Raw genomic sequence first — 17,725 nt, 5'->3', positions numbered from 1 at the left:
CAACCATGGGTCTATATAATATTCTTTTGCATAACTCCCAGTTTCAGACACATACATGTGATGACATGGAAGGACAAGGAAAGGCAGGGCAAACCCTGGCTTCCTTCTCTCTTAGCCCTTCCTTACTCATCAGTGAGCTGAGGGCAGTGTTGTTAGAATGTGCACATGTCAAAATAAAAACAGTTGATTTCATTTTATGCAGAATTTCTACTGTTCTAATAAGGACAAAATACATATGCATGTACAATTTTTGTAATTTCAGTGATTCCACATACTAGTTAAATACTTGTTTATTTGCATTTAAGAGGGATAATGCACAATATAAACAGTGCATGGTAAAGATTGAAATTATAATTTTTTTATACTTAGGAAAACATCCGATAACAAATAAGAAAACACCATGACAAGTTGCAAGAAAGATCATGGGAGAAATGGAAAAGCCGTATATTTTAGTACCTTTATGGGTAATTTTTTCCCTGCTGTTTGAACAAGGGTCCCCACATTTTCATTTTGCAGTGAGTCTTGAAAATTCTGTAGCTGGCCTTGTCCAGAAGAGGTGGTAAGAAACCATTACTTATTCCCTTGAGGTCTGATGTGATTATATTAAAGTTCTCAATAAAAAGAATTCATTAGTATTCTTTCTTTTCAACCAATAAGCACCAACTTCTAATAATAGATATTCACAGCAGATGTGGGAAAAAGAGAACTAAAATTCAAGGGCAGCTCACTGAGTTCCCTTTCATGTTCTTGAGCCTTGTTCTCAGAAGATTGTTCCTCTTAAATACACATGTTACTCCAAATGCTTTTAGACATTGAAATTTTAAATAAGAAATTTTAGATATTTCAGCAGAAATGTGCAAAAATCTGAATTTCTCCTAAGAGTACCCAGGATATTCATGGGCACCTACCTGTCAAATGCATCACCGGGAAGCCCAGGGCGATGGCGAGATGGCCGTGAGAGTTTCCTGCAGCATTTAACCTGGTAACCTGGCTCCGGTCCTTATCTACAGAAACTGTCTTTAATCTTCTGCTCAGTTCTTGCCTTGTGCTGACTTAGAGAGGCAATCTCTGCCTTTTAATACATATATGTCAAGTTCACAGCTAGCTTTCTTCAGTTCCAGGATTTCTTTATACAGGAATGTTTTCAATACTTTTAGTCTCTTGTTCTGATATTTCTCCCAGATATTCAGTGTTTTCTGAAACCGCCCTCCATGTTTCAGCATCTCTAAGTATAGTTGCCCAAAATTGAGTGAATGCCTCCCAATCAATCATGAGATCCTGTTTAATTCTCCTTGTAATGGGACATTGATTATGAGGACACCATCATCATGATAAAATACCTGTGTTTTCTTCCAGTTTGTGTTTCTAGTCTACACTGGAGCTGATGAACTGATTTTATACCCATCAGAGTTTCATTCTAATGGTTGCAAAGATCGACAGAGATATATGAGATCTTAAAGCCTTTCTATAGCTGACATTTAAGAAAAATAGTGACAATGTCATGCCTCTGTAGGTCTAAACTAGAAGCCAGCAAGCTTTCTGAAAAGGGCTGTAAATATTTTTAACTTGGGGTTGGAATATTTTTAAATCTCAGTTTTAGGGGTCATCTATATAATTTTTGTTATAAAGAGGTAAAAGACTACTAATTTATATGGGAAGACATACTTATTCTTTCAAATAATTCCCAAAGCATTTTTATTACACAAATTTTAAGAGACATAAAAAAGCACAAAGAAGAATCTGACCAAGATTTAAATAACATGACAATTGCCTTAGACACATTATTCATCTTCCATTCCATATATCATCTTTAAAGCTTTGTGACTTTAAAGTGCTATATGTTGAAAAAACCACTATGCTAATATGAAAAAGCACTTTGCTTTTGTGCTGCTTAAAGACCTCAGCAGGAAGCTGGGAACTTTATCTTCAGTGTCTTGATAATCTGATGGTAGTATCACTAACTGATCACCATTTTGTAGGGATCATGTCATTATTTTCATGACGCTTTTAATCTTAAATACTTTACCACTATCTGTATCTCTTTGTCCAATGTCACCTACCATACCAGGCAGTTAAATATTTCTTCAGATTTACTTATGATCTTTATTTCCTTATCCATAAGGCCGCAAATGCCTGATGTTTATAATCTTAGACAAACCATAAGCAGTAGGATAATGGCTCTTCATTTCCTTTTAATGTTCTGGTTTTCTAAATAATGTTTACCATATGAAATCGAAATGCTTTCTAAATATTTGAGTTTATAAGATTGTGGTGACATTATATATCATTATTTTAGATACTTCCCTTTGAAAGTAGTTTTTTACAAGACCATATGATTAGAGGTTAACTCTTCTCTGATATTTACCTGTGGAATTCATTAATTATTTGTTTATCTAATTATGTTTATATATCATATTTTTACAAATTATACATGAAAATATATATACTATATAGAATTATACATATTTAAGATTTTCAGTCTTCCATTTTTTCATTAGTTTCCATTTGCATTTGAATGGTTAAAGATCATCCATTTCCATGAATACTTTTTGGTTTGTATTTCTCTTAAGCATTCTTCACTGTTATTAAATTCTTTTAATGTGTACATAAATATAATATGAGAAAAGCCAGCAAAAATTAACTCTGAGGAGCTAAATTTCACAGGACTAATATTTGCAGGTTTTCATTGCCATGTAGCTGTTAGTAATCTATATTAATTAACCTATAAATGGGCAGATTAAATGAAATTATTTTCAAACTTGATATGACTAAGCTATGAGGATAGTATATAGTCTTTTCTTGGAGTTGTTACTTTGTGTTAACAGCCAAAGATGTATTTTTACTTTTTTTTTTCCAGCTTTATTTATTTATTTATTTACTTACTTATTTATTTAAGGTATTCATCGATGTTCACTCTTTTGAAGGTTTCACAAGAAAAACAATGTGGTTATTACATTCTCCCTTATTATTGAGTCCTCCCCATAGCCCATTGCAGTCACTGTCCATCAGTGTGATAAGATGCCACCAAGTCCCTTTTTGTCTTCTCTGAGCTACACTGTCTTCCCGTGACCCCATACACACCATGTGCACCAGTCATGATATCCCACAATCCCCTTCTCCCTCCCTCCCCACCTGCTCTCCCCCACCCCTCCCCTTTGGTAACCACTAGTTCCTTTTTGGAGTCTCTGAGTCTGCTGCTATTTTGTTACTTCAGTTTTGCTTCGTTGTAATAATCCACAAATGAGGGAAATCATTTAGTGTTTGTCTTTCTCTGCCTGACTTATTTTACTGAGTTTAATACTCTCTAGCTCCATCCATGTTGTTGCAAATGGTAGGATTTCTTTTCTTTTTATGGATGAATAATATTCCATTATGTATATGTACCTCATCTTCTTTATCCATTCATCTACTGATGGACACTTAGGTTGCTTCCATATCTTGGCTATTGTAAATAGTGCTGTGATAAACATAGGGGTGCATATATCTTTTTCAATCTGAGAAGTTGTTTTCTTAGGGTAAATTCCTAGGAGAGGAATTCCCGGGTCAAATGGTATTTCTATTTTTAGTTTTTTGAGGAACCTCCATATTGCTTTCCATAATGATTGAACTAGCTTACATTCCCACCAGCAGGGTAGGAGGGTCCCCCTTTCTCTGCATCCTGGCCAGCATTTGTTGTCCCTAGTCTTTTCTATGTTGGCCAATCTAACTGGTGTGAGGTGATATCTCATTGTGGTTTTAATTTACATTTCCCTGATAAGTAGTGATGTGGAGCATCTTTTCATGTGCCTGTTGGGCATCTGAATTTCTTCTTTGGAGAAGTGTCTGTTCATATCCTCTGCCCATTTTTTAATAGGGTTATTTGCTTTTTGGGTGTTGAGGCTTGTGAGTTCTTTATATATTTTGGATGTTAACCCCTTGTCGGATTTGTCATTTAATTTTTACTTTTTAATTGCTGAAATAGATTTTATAGGTTGTATTGGATGAGTCCATCCTTCCATGATCCTGATAATAATTTGTGGCTCTTAAAAGTTTATAACTGATATTGTTTTATACATTTCCTCCATAATTAACTTGTATTCATTCATTTATTCAAAGTTATATTAAGTACTTATTGTCTCTCATTCAAATAGGCAATATAATGGTTAAGTGCCTAGACTCTGGAATTAAGTTCAAGGCCTCATTTCTCCCCTTCCTAGGTAGGTGTCTGTAAAATGAGGATAAATTAATCCAAGATAATAGTTACTACTTCATAGGATTATTGTGAAGGTTGAATGGGAAAATGGATGTGAAGTGTGCAGTCACACACAGAGTGAACTTCAGAGTTCGTAAGCTGTTATCCACATTGCTAGGTGCACATTAACTTTTTTTCATCTCTTCTGGGTAATAATTCCAGAAATAAGCATTTCTTTCTGTTTAAGTTCAACAGCAAAGTTATTCCCTAGAGGCCCTAAAATTGCCATCATTTGGAAAAAAAGCAGTTAGGCAACACAGGTCCATTTCATATATGACTAGATTGTAGCCGGTATTCTGGTGCATTAAGTGGCATTTGACCTGAAGATCATCTATCTCGCAGCCCCATCCTGGGTTGATGTACTGCTGGCATATTATCTGGAGGCTTGCATCAGCTGTCTACAGCCGTATGAGACTTTAAGTCTCAGCCTCTGAAAAAAATGATAGGAGCAGCTACAAAGCCAAAGCTCTTGGTCTTTCAGGGCAGCCGTTTCTGCTGTTCACACCCAGGGGATCCAAACATTCAAGCTAATGACTTGAGAACACAGTTCTGCCCCTCCTGAGGATTCAGCCAAAACCCTCCAAGCCCGGGCAGCCATGAGAGCATTACTTTGTTTCAGTATGACATTTTCTCTGCTCAAAAATTTATTGGTCAAATGCAGCATAGAGATACTCTACACAATTATTGGTACACAGAGAAGCTGGGTTTCTTTTCCAAGCTCTAATCATGCTTGATATACATTCTAGAAATAATGGTTAATCCTTTGAAAGAAAAACCTCTATTTGGAGCTTGGCCACACACTATATATTATCATAAAGTTCACTTGGATAAATGAGTTAAATGTCAAAAGAGGAGAAAAATATCTTTAAACAATTTCAAGGGAAAAAAACACTTGCAAATAGTTTTTTGATCTTTGGCTGGGGAAGGACTCTCTAAACTCAGAAGCAATGGAAGAGAGCCCACAGGAAAATACAGTTAAATACGACTGTAATATGCTTTTCTTAAACTTCAGTACTTTTAAAAGTTAAAAAAAAATTTTAAGTCAAAAAAATATCTACCCAGAAATAACAGAGAGGGTTTACTATCCTTAATTTATAAACCAATAATAAGTTATATTATCTTAAATTATAAATGGATTGTTCGAAACCAAAGCAAAAGAATGTAAATACTTACTTTAAAAATCAAGCTGACAAAACTCCTCAGAGAACCATCAAACTAAATAAATGTGTGCAGTGGGCTTTTTTAGGTGGGTTATATTATTATCTGCTTTACAGAGTTTTTGTGCAGAGTGAGTTGAATAATGATGTGATGTAGAGTACCCTACTAATAAGAAGAGGATTAAAATAAGAGTTGTCTGTTTCCTGTGATTCCAGAGTACATATAATGTCAGACTTCTAAACTTCAAGGGAGACAAGACTAAGCCAACTGTATCCTACCTGAAGCAGCCACAGTAGTTTGAAATAGCCATACAGAAATAAATATATGAATACGTTCTACCTGTGGATTTCACTGAGATCTTCACTAAGTGAAGCACAAATGATTCAGTGCCCCAAGAAGGAAGCTCTAGTATTATCATTCAGTCAATGCATGAAATGGAAAAAAGCAAAGCCAGCCCACCTCCCATCTGTGTAGCAATGAGACTGACTTGTCAGTTCGCTCCAGCAAGAAGCAGCAGAAAAAGGAATTCCCAGGCCTGATGGAAAGCACCCCAGGATACTTCCAATGATCTCAGGGATGACAAGAGATATTAGGAACTTCTCTGAAAATTTAGATTTTAATCCAGTTTTTTAAAAATATGTTTAAATATGGCTTCTTAAGTACTGTTAAGTGATCTCAAAAGGCAAAAGTAGACAGACAAAGTCCTGGAACCACTGCTTGAAGAAGAAATGGAACCACTGGCTGGATAATAGTAAACCTCAGTGGCTCCAACACAAATTTTTGCCTAATATATTCATTATATTTTTCTACATTTCCATTTTAATTATTATGAAAAAAAGGTAGCAACCCTTTTGCCTTGTGCTGTAATTTATACTTGCTCTAGCAAGATAAGTAATACTACTCCAAATACATCATAAACAAAATATTTATTAGGAAAGCCTCATTAGCATGCATTTCATTCTGATAATAAGGTTTAGGAATTTAAATTAATATCAGTGTTACTCAGGAACATGGCTATTAACATTTAATAATATTTAGCATTTATATAGTCCTTTGTGTTTCCAAGGTACTTCAGTCATTAATTAATTAAACCTCAAATTATCATTGTGAGCAGGTTCACAATTATAAATTTATGAAGTTATGGATTCTTCAGTCATAAAATTGTATTCATAAGAACTCTAACTTTTCTAGCCAGGAGTTTTCACTAACACTATTTTCTTGGAAATTCTTTGGTGCAGAGTGAGATCACTAGTGTATCCGGGCAGGAATGTCTCAGTTACAACCTGTCAGTGATACTCACTTGTTAGCTGTGAGGACCATAGATGGACACTGGCAGGAGAGCAGAACTCTCCTTAAATCTCCTTGACATGTTTTAATTCCTACTCTCCTCTTTTGCTCCAAGTCTCCTCTTTTGCATCATTACACATGACCCAGCCAAGGGCTTAAAACAGACCCTGGACTTAATATGTTTATCATCTAAGACTAGGTCTCAAACATACCCTTAGATTTAAAATGAAATAGTTTGAAACAGAAAACATCCATATCTGGGGGGAGTAGAGGGTACCCACTGGGCAATAATTAGTGGTTCCCTATTACCTATATGCAATAAGAATTGCAATTCAGAGCTGATGTTTAAGCCTTCTGCAATATTCTCATATTCCTCTTCCTGCTCTTTCCCAGCCCCCAGCTTCACACCATCCCCCCCAAACATAGAACACAGTGACATTTTAGTCTGACCTCCTCACAATGAGTATGCACAGATCCATCTGGATAGGTGTTAGCAGCACAGACTTAATGGGTGGCCTGGCTGCTCTTGGTGACACTTGGTGAGCCCAGGGGTATTCCCTGGTCTTTGTGCTGGAAGCAGAAGAGCAAATCAGGCTGCTGAGTGTGTGGCTTCCCAACCCGCTCCAGCACCTCCTGGCAGTGGACGCTGTCATCTACTTATCCTCTTGGTCCTTGGCTGTGGCCCTGGGCTCTTTGCCTTATGCTAGGAGGGTCTCAAGGCTAGTTCTTTGTCTTGTATTGTGGGTAGGCCAGAAGCCAGTCCCTGAGGGGCCATTCCTGAGGGGCCATAGCAGAGAGTGCTGTCTGCTTCCTCTGAAGGAAGGAAGGAAGTCCTCTGAATTTTATCAAGACTGAGCTGAGGAAAACTCTGGAAACAGTCACACCTTAGTAGAAGAAAGCGTAAGTTTATCATAAGCAAGGAAAAAGGAAATTATTAACATCCATCAGAGAAGCAAAGAAGACAGGAAATGAGTCTCCAAGCAGCCACTCTGCAGGTCTACTCCCGCCTTCTCTTACTGTCTACTGGATTCACAGCGTAGTTTTATCAGCACAACCTGATTTGTTGGAATACTCAGGATAATGATCTGTATCTTCAGTGGTCCAGAGGACAGAGGGTTGGAGTTGCTTTTTACATTGGATCAAAACAAATGCAACAAAAATTTGTTTAAACAATAAAATGTACTCAGCGTTATATGGCCACATAAATCCCAGACATGGTACAAAATTATCCATGGGGACTGAATTTCCTGGGTTGTAGAGATTGTAGAGATGGCTCATTTTCTTCAGCACCCTGTTACTAATTTAAACCTAACCTTAGGATCTTCAATATCTGCTTGAGAGAGAAGAGGCAGGGGCAAAACTTACCTTGACCTTAAAATTCTACGTGTAAGTTCTGAGCTCACACTCTGACACACACACACATGTCCAAATACTGATTTCTAATCTAAACCCTTACTGTATAATATTCACTGGCTCCCTATTACCTATAACACAATACAACTCCAAACTCCTTGTATCTGATATTTACAATTCCTACAATGACATATTTGACTGCCCAACCCCAGCATACCAACTGTGTTTCAAGAGTAGAATGTTTGACCATTCTATGAATACACTGGCAGACATCCCAATCTTGAGCTTTTATTTGTTTCCATTAACCACAATTTTCATATATTTCAGCTGCTCCCGCTACATTGTGAGATCCTTAGAGATGGATTTCTTTATTCTCCACATTGCTTATAGAGCTTTGTGAACGTGGTAGGCATTCACAAAATGCTTTTTAAAGAATTGGATTGCAAAAAGTAAATCAGACTTCTGTTTGTCTGTTTTTCATGCCCCCTACTGAAGAATGGCATTGAACTCCAACACATTTTACTAAAGGAATGATTTGAAGCATTAATTTTTTTTCAAGATTTTTTTAAATGCAGCCCAGCAGAAATACAATGCCTTCTGGTCAGAAACAGGATGGATGCTGGTCAGAGAATCACTAAATACAGGAAAACTAGGTAGATTTTTTTTTTTTTGAGAGGGCATCTCTCATATTTATTGATCAAATGGTTGTTAACAGTTAACAACAATAAAATTTTGTACAGGGGACTCAATGCACAATCATTAGTCCACCCCAAGCCTAATTCTCATCAGTCTTGGATCTTCTGAAGCATAGCGAACAAGTTCTTACATGGTGAACAAATTCTTACATAGTGAATAAGTTCTTACATGGTGAACAGTACAAGGGCAGTCATCACAGAAACTTTCGGTTTTGATCACGCATTATGAACTATAAACAATCAGGTCAAATATGAATATTTGTTTGATTTTTATACTTGATTTATATGTGAATCCCACATTTCTCCCTTATTATTATTATTATTATTTTATTTTATTTTATTTTTTAATAAAATACTGAAGTGCTAGGGAGATGCAAGATAAAGGTAGAAAACATAGTTTAGTGTTGTAAGAAAACAAATGTAGATGATCAGGTGTGTGCCTATAGGCTAAGTATTAATCCAAGCTAGACAAGGGCAACAAAACATCCACGGATGCAGAAGATTTCTCTCAAAACAGGGGTGGGGGGTGAGGTTCTAAGCCTCACCTCTGTTGATCCCCAATTTCTCACCTGATGGCCCCCCTGCGACTGTGCCTGTCTTAGGTTGTTCCTCCCTTGAGGAATCTTACCCGTCTCTGGCTAACCAGTCATCTTCCGGGGCCATACAGGGAAATGTAAAGTTGGTAAGTGAGAGAGAAGCAATATTGTTTGAAAAGGTTAGCTTTTTACTTCTTTGCAGATTTATGCCCTGTGGGTTTTATGCCCAGCATTTGTCTTGAGGTATCTTTACCACTTGGAACAATTATGATACTCGGTAAATTTGATATGAGGCACAAATTCTATTTAAGGGTTGTAATTAGGAAGGAAGAAAAAAAGCTATAGAAGTAGCAGACGGAAGAAAATATGGGAAGATTGGTTATTTCTTTGACATATCTTCTTGTAGAGTAACTTAAGCATGTATAGGTTTTAAACTACTAATTAAATTGCACACACACATTAACATAATAGGAATACAGTTATATAACCAAAGCAGACCTACAATTACCAGCCATCTCCAGTGAAACCAAGAAAACCAGTTAGGCACCCTAAGTATTTGTGAAAACTTATCTATGATATGATAGATATTGTCTAACTGAATTTGAATAGTTTGAGAAAAATCAGACAAATTAAAACAACACATTCCTGGGAACTATTCACATCCCATATGTTCTTTTAACAGTAGATAGTCTGTAGTCTCAAGACTTTGGAGCGCTGCAACTTGCACTTCTTCTAATTCTTGGTTGAGTTCCAACAGTATAGATCTAGTCAAATTTGTTATTTTACTGTATGTACAGGCCAGCTTAGATATCTCCTTCTTCATTCCCATGGCAAGTCCAGGAACCAGTAGGATGAATGAAGCTACAACTGCAACAGTGCCAGGATCTTTGTTGACGTTTTTTGATGATCATCTTCTGGAATGACTCTTCCAGAGTATGTTGATGTTGAAACCTCTTCAAAGCGTATCTTAGTTCGTTTTCTGGGTAGCCAAATTAGGCTTTGATCCTCTGTATAAACACAAACAGACCCTTTGCCCACACTTTGATATGCCCTTTATACCATTGTGAAGAACTTATTGGAGGTCACCATACAGAAACTGCTTTTTTTTTTTTATTAAGAGAAAGGAATATTATCAGAAAAATGTACTTCTATAGCTGATCATCTGATACCCTTTAAATGATCAAAATTAAAGACATTTAAAGCATACATTAATTGTTGATTTACAATTAGTTTTATCCTATCAAGGAGTAATCCCCATATCTTTCTCTTTTTTTTGTTATCATTAATCTACAATTGCATGAAGAATATTATGTTTACTAGGCTCTCCCCTATACCAGATCCCCCCTATAAACCCTTTACAGTCACTGTCCATCAGCATAGCAAAATGCTGTAGAATCACTACTTGTCTTCTCTATGTTGTACAGCCCTCCCCTTTCTCCCACCCCCTTTATGCATGCTAATCTTAATACCCCCCTTCATCTCCCCCCCCTTATCCATCCCTACCCACCCATCCTCCCCAGTCCCTTTCCCTTTGGTACCTGTTAGTCCATTCTTGGGTTCTGTGATTGTGTTGCTGTTTTGTTCCTTCAGTTTTTCCTTTGTTCTTATACTCCACAGATGAGTAAAATCATTTGGTATTTCTCTTTCTCCGCTTGGCTTATTTCACTGAGCATAATACCCTCTAGCTCCATCCATGTTGTTGCAAATGGTAGGATTTGTTTTCTTCTTATGGCTGAGTAATATTCCATTGTGTATATGTACCACATCTTCTTTATCCAATCATCTACTGATGGACACTTAGGTTGCTTCCAATTCTTGGCTATTGTAAATAGTGCTGTGATAAACATAGGGGTGCATCTGTCTTTTTCAAACTTGAGTGCTGCATTCTTAGGGTAAATTCCTAGGAGTGGAATTCCTGGGTCAAATGGTAAGTCTGTTTTGAGCATTTTGAGGAACCCACCTGCAGTGTAGGAGGGTTCCCCTTTCTCCACAGCCTCACCAACATTTGTTGTTGCTTGTCTTTTGGATGGTAGCCATCCTTACTGGTGTGAGGTGATATCTCATTGTAGTTTTAATTTGCACTTCTCTGACAATTAGCGATGTGGAACATCTTTTCATGTGTCTGTTGGCCATCTGTATTTCTTTTTTTTGGAGAACTGTCTGTTCAGTTCCTCTGCCCATTTTTTAAGTGGATTGTTTGTTTTTTGTTTGTTGAGGTGGGTGAGCTCTTAATATTTTTTGGACGTCAAGCCTTTATCGGATCTATCATTTTCAAATATATTCTCCCATACTGTAGGGTACCTTTTTGTTCTATTGATGGTGTCTTTTGCTATACAGAAGCTTATCAGCTTAATATAGTCGCACTTGTTCATTTTTGCTATTGTTTTCCTTGCCCAGGGAGATATGTTCAAGAAGAGGTCACTCATGTTTATGTCTAAAAGGTTTTTGCCTATGTTTTTTTCAAAGAGTTTTATGGTTTCATGACTTACATTCAGGTCTTTGATCCATTTTGAATTTACTTTTGTGTATGGGGTTAGACAATGGTCCAGTTTCATTCTCCTACATGTAGCTGTCCAGTTTTGCCAGCACCATCTGTTGAAGAGACTGTCATTTCCCCATTGTATGTCCATGACTCCTTTATCTAATATTAATTGACCATATATGTTTGGGTTAATGTCTGGAGTCTCTAATCTGTTCCACTGGTCTGTGGCTCTGTTCTTGTGCCAGTACCAAATTGTCTTGATTACTACAGCTTTATAGTAGAGCTTGAAGTTGGGGAGTGATATCCCTCCTACTTTATTCTTCTTTCTCAGGATTGCTTTGGCTATTCGGGATCTTTGGTGTTCCCATATGAATTTTTGAATTATTTGTTCCAGTTCATTGAAGAATGTTGCTGGTAATTTGATAGGGATTGCATCAAATCTGTATATTGCTTTGGACAGGATGGCCATTTTGATGATATTAATTCTTCCTAGCCATGAGCATGGAATGAGTTTCCATTTGTTAGTGTCCCCTTTCATTTCTCTTAAGAGTGACTTGTAGTTTTCGGGGTATAGGTCTTTCACTTCTTTGGTTAGGTTTATTCTAGGTATTTTATTCTTTTTGATGCAATGGTGAATAGAATTGTTTTCCTGATTTCTCTTTCTATTGGTTCATTGTTAGTGTATAGGAAAGCTACAGATTTCTGTGTGTTAATTTTGTATCCTGCAACTTTGCTGTATTCCGATATCAGTTCTAGTGGTTTTGGAGTGGAGTCTTTAGGGTTTTTTATGTACAATATCATGTCATCTGCAAACAGTGACAGTTTAAGTTCTTCTTTACCAATCTGGATTCCTTGTATTTCTTTGTTTTGTCTGATTGCCATGGCCAGACCTCCAGTACTATGTTAAATAACAGTGGGGAGAGTGGGCATCCCTGTCTAGTTCCTGATCTCAGAGGAAAAGCTTTCAGCTTCTCGCTGTTCAGTATAATGTTGGCTATGGGTTTATCATATATGGCTTTTATTATGTTGAGGTACTTGCCCTCTATTCCCATTTTGCTGAGAGTGTTTATCATGAATGGATGTTGAATTTTGTCAAATGCTTTTTCAGCATCTATGGAGATGATCATGTGGTTTTTGTCTTTCTTTTTGTTGATGTGGTAGATGATGTTGATGGATTTTAGAATGTTGTACCATCCTTGCATCCCTGGGATGACTCCCACTTGGTCATGGTGTATGATCCTTTTGATGTACTTTTGAATTCGGTTTGCTAATATTTTATTGAGTATTTTTGCATCTACATTCATCAGGGATATTGGTCTGTAATTTTCTTTTTTGGTGGGGTCTTTGCCTGGTTTTGGTATTAGAGATAGATTTTTTTTAATGAAAAATTGCCTGTGTTTAGGAAACCCCAGACAAGAAGCTCCCAACTAGAAAAGTTCTATTCTATATCTGTGTTCTATGTCTATAATGTATGTGTTTGTTATGCTTTTTGTGCTCATAGATAAAAGTATCAATCATTTACAAGTGAATAGGGACTTGCACCTTCCAAACTGTAGGAAATTAGATGGTAGAACTCTCCATCTATGAGCCAGATGATCTCTCTGTTTCAGTGATTCCACATGTGGGTCACATGTTATTGCACCTAACTCAGCCAACAGGCAGCAAAACTGTAGCTGATATGGAAAATATATATTTTTAATATACCTAACCAAATATGTAAATACATTTTCATTAGAATTGCAGCTACATTGTTCAAGTTTTTTAATTTGCAATTAAATTTATGGAATTTTTTTTTCTCCTCAACAAAATAAATACGAATAAATGCATTGGGTTTCTAAGAATCAACTTAATTTGATAGTTAAAACAAAAATGTATCGCAGGTCTCTACCTTGTGCAGGGCGCCCGGCTGGATATTGAGGGTCCAAAGACGAAAAATGTCTGCCCTGGATTTGAGGAGCTCACAGTCTAGCAAGAGGGCCAGATTTGCTTACAGCTAACAGCGTGACGTGCTCCATCCTGGTTAGAAAAAATGCTGCCGAAGTACAGAGCAGAGAACACTGTATCCTGCCTGCAGAGATTTTTACAAACTGCAAGTAGTGCTTAAGAGCTCACTGATGTGCCAGCTAAGCAGAGAACAGCAGAGCTCTCTGCAAGAATAAGATCACAAAAGACAAAGTTTAAGGTGTGGGGATGCTTCTGTTGGGACAGAGGGAAAACTGAGTGACAGACGGGGTCATTCCAAAAGCCAGACAACATCAATAAGGAAAGCAAGGCTGTGGGGACTGAAGCCAATGAGGAGTATGTGTCCTGGCTGGAGAGGCTGGCAGCTTCACAGCTTCAACCAGAGCACAGAGCCCACTGACGTGCCAGCCCAATCCACCAGAGCTGGGGACTGAAAAAAATAAATAAAAAAGAACAGAAATCTGAATTCTTATATGAAATCTACACATTTTTAAGTTTAAAAACTGACTTACAAATTTGTATGCTATGTCATAGTCAAATAAAACACACTGTGGGTTAAGTGGGGCCTGCAGGTGGGCCAGGATAAGAATCCTATTTCACAGAAGACAAGGCTGAGGAGGTGGGTCAGGGATAGGCTGTGAAAGGGGAAAAATGAAGTCATAAATGTGTTTTGCTTTAGTAGGTGATGAAGATGCTATCCTGATATTTTGCTGGATATTTTGCTACCTACATGTATGTCAGAACCTACTGTATACTTCAAATGTGTGTACCTTACTGTTTGTCAAATGTATCTTGATAAAGCTCTTTTTAAAAGTTAAAACAAATATCAAAAATCATCAAAAAACAATAAAATTAAAATGAATGTGTTTCCTAATTACAAAACCTACCCAGCACCACTCACCTTGTGTACCTGACTCAAGACGGCTCAGGGCACGGCCACCAGGCCACAGATTAAAGTCTTCTGCCAGCAGACACCTGAGACTGCTCTTTCCCAGAGCAACACGCAGTGGAAGGAATGAGGGCCTGGCCCTCGGTCTCTGAGTTTCTAGAGAACCATACAAAATAGGACTGTACGATGTATGGAGAATATGGAAGGTAGACGCAAGGAAAAAGTACTGTCAGATCTGACTGGTTTCCACATTCTGTTCTGTTTCTATGGAATTTGTTTGGCATTAGGTTCTTCTGCATAACTCACAAAATCTTTATTTTGGACCCATCATAGAAAGGGTAAGCCAGGATGTGAATAAAGAATGAGTTTTTCTCTAACGCCGAGGAGATTATTGTTAATCAGCTCACTCTCTAGGCTATTACAAATTCAGCAGTGCTATACCCATTTCAGAAAAAAAGAGGGTCCAGCACTGATTTGTGACAGTGCAATCTTCTGATGAGCCTATTTTCCTCTGTTTCATAAGCTTAATTAATTAATTAGGATATAAGTGTTCATTTGATTATATATACTACATATATGCTCTCTTGAGAAATATAGGCAAACAGAAGACAGAGAAAGCTTATAACTCATCTTTCCTATGAGAGGTATCTTCACAGATTTATCATCTCTTCTCTCAAGTGAGGTTAAATTCCCTAAGAGAATATATTATGCTTTATCTTACATACAATGGATTTTTTCCTCTTGCGTAAAAAGGCAATGGTAGATAATCAAAAGGAAGATTCAGAATTATATTAACCCTTGTACGCAGTTATGTTAGCGATGAAATCGTATCTAGTATAAATTCTCAGCACAATGGATACAGTTCTGCGTGACTCCCATTAATGTTATTAAGAGTGTGCTGGTAAATTCCACAAATCACATGACACATTTCCTTGGGTGGTAAGCCCTGGGGAAAGATAACAAACAGGAGGGAACTAGATAGGCCAAATGATAAGCAATAGGACGTATCAAAATTAAACTAAGGTTACTAGGGGGTGAGTACTGATCAAACATTGCACTTATAGGTGCAGAGCAGACTGGCTGAAAGCACAGGCTGTATAGACCCAGGCAGGTCTGTCTGACTCTGGATCCTGCACTTACTTAGTTTGCAAACTTGGAAAAGTCATTGATTTCTCTAAGTCACACCTCATGACAGAGAGTGAGTACATTCAGTGCTTGGTACCTAATAAACGTACAATAAAAGGTAGCTGATGTTATTACAGATTAATAAGATCATCTCATCCTACCAACCCATTTTACAGAAGAGTATGCATACTGAGATTAGAGGTTTGATGTTATTTGCCTAAATGTACACTAAATGTACAACTAATTAGAAACAACAAGGAATGAAATAGAAAACTATGAGCTTCATCCTCCTTTGTGTATTATTTTATAGATAATATATGTCTTCTTTTTTTAATTGAAATATTGTTGGGTTGGTTTCAGATGTACAACACAGTAGTTCAACAGTTACCCATGTTAGTAAATCCTCACCCTCTCTAGTGCAGTTACTATCAATCTAGGAAGATATTACAGAATCATTGAATATATTCTCAATGCTGTACTACCATCCTGCAACCAACTTACGTTGTGAATTATTGTGGCCCTTTATCCCCCTCAACCTCCTCCCTATCTGTCCCAACCCCTCCCCCTTGGTAACCACTAGTCCCTTCTCAGTGTCTATGAGTCTACTGCTGTTTTGCTCCTTCTGTTTGCTTTGATTTTATACTCCACAAGTAAGTGAAATCATGTGGTATTTGTCTTTCTCCACTTATTTAACTGAGCATAACACTCTCTTTAGATCCATCCATGTTGCTGCAAATGGTAGGATTTTTTCTTTTTATGGCTGAATAATATTCCTTTGTGTATATGTACCACATCTTCTTTATCCATTCATCTACTGATGGACACTTAGGTTGCTTCCATATCTTGGCTATTGCAAATAGTACAGCAATAAACACAGGGGTGCATTTATCTTTTCAAATCAGGGATCTTGTTTTCTTCAGATAAATACCTAGAAGTGGAATTACTGATTCAAATGGTATTTCTGTTTTTAGTTTTTCGAGGAACCTCCATACTGTTCCACAGTGGCTCTGACTTCTTTTTTATTACAGCTTTATTGAAGTATATTTGTCACACAATAAGCCACAATTATTATAATCTAAAACTTGATGATCTCTGGCATCTGTACATGTGCATTAAACAATCACCACAATCAAGATAATAAACCCATCCTTTACTCCCAAGAGTCTCTCCTTCTTTGTAATCCATTTATATCTTCCTTAACTGCCAATGGACAATTGCTCCATCTTCTGTCATTACAGATTACTTTTTATTATCTAGAATTTTACATAAATTGTACCCAATAGTGCAACATCTATACTACATTATCTTTTTTTGTCAGAAAACTTATTTGAGATACATCCATGTTATTGCATTTATCAATATCTCATTCAATTTTATTCCTGAATAGTGTCCATATCACTGTTCATCCATTAACCTGTTGATAGACATTTCAATTGTTCCCAGTTTTTGAGTATTGTAAATAAATCTGTTGTGAACATTTGTGTACAAGTCTTTGAGGGGCATATGTTTCATTTCTCTTGGGCAAACACAAGAAGTAGATTGGCTACATCTTATAATAGGAGGATATTTAGCTTTTTAAGAAATTGCATAACTGTTTTACTACATGGTCATGCATTCTATATCCCTACTGGCAGTGCATAAGAATTCCAGTCATTTCACATCTCCACAGACCTGTGTAATAGTCTATGTATTAATTTCCTATTGTAGTGTAACTAATTTCCACAAACTTAGTGGCTTAAAATAATATACATTTATTAGCTCACAGTCCTGTAGGTCAGAAGTGCAGGCCCAATATGACTGAATTCTCTTCTCAAATTCTCACAAAGCTAAAATTAAGACATGTTCCAGCTGCATTCTGGCCTGGAACTCAGGCTCCTTTTCTGTGCTTAAATAGTGTGGCAGAATTCAGTTTCTTGTTGTAGAAGTGAGGTCCCCATCTTCTTTCTGGCTGTCAGCCATGCGTTGCTCTTAACGGCTGCAAGCACCCTATATTCCTTGACATGTGCC

General features: G+C 37.0%; 1 long non-coding RNA gene across 1 annotated transcript in view; it reads left to right on the top strand.

The window, feature by feature from the left end:
• The first annotated feature begins 845 nt into the window (after positions 1 to 845).
• Positions 846 to 17,725, top strand: part of LOC118973247 (uncharacterized) — a 53,230-nt gene continuing 36,350 nt past the window's right edge. The window contains exon 1 of the long non-coding RNA XR_005062488.2: positions 846 to 982. This is a non-coding gene — a long non-coding RNA (uncharacterized lncRNA). The remainder of the gene's footprint in view (positions 983 to 17,725) is intronic.

The sequence above is a fragment of the Manis javanica genome, chromosome 13 (assembly GCF_040802235.1).
Source record: "Manis javanica isolate MJ-LG chromosome 13, MJ_LKY, whole genome shotgun sequence".
Taxonomy (NCBI): Eukaryota; Metazoa; Chordata; class Mammalia; order Pholidota; family Manidae; genus Manis; species Manis javanica.
This window is presented reverse-complemented; position numbering and strand designations above follow the sequence as displayed.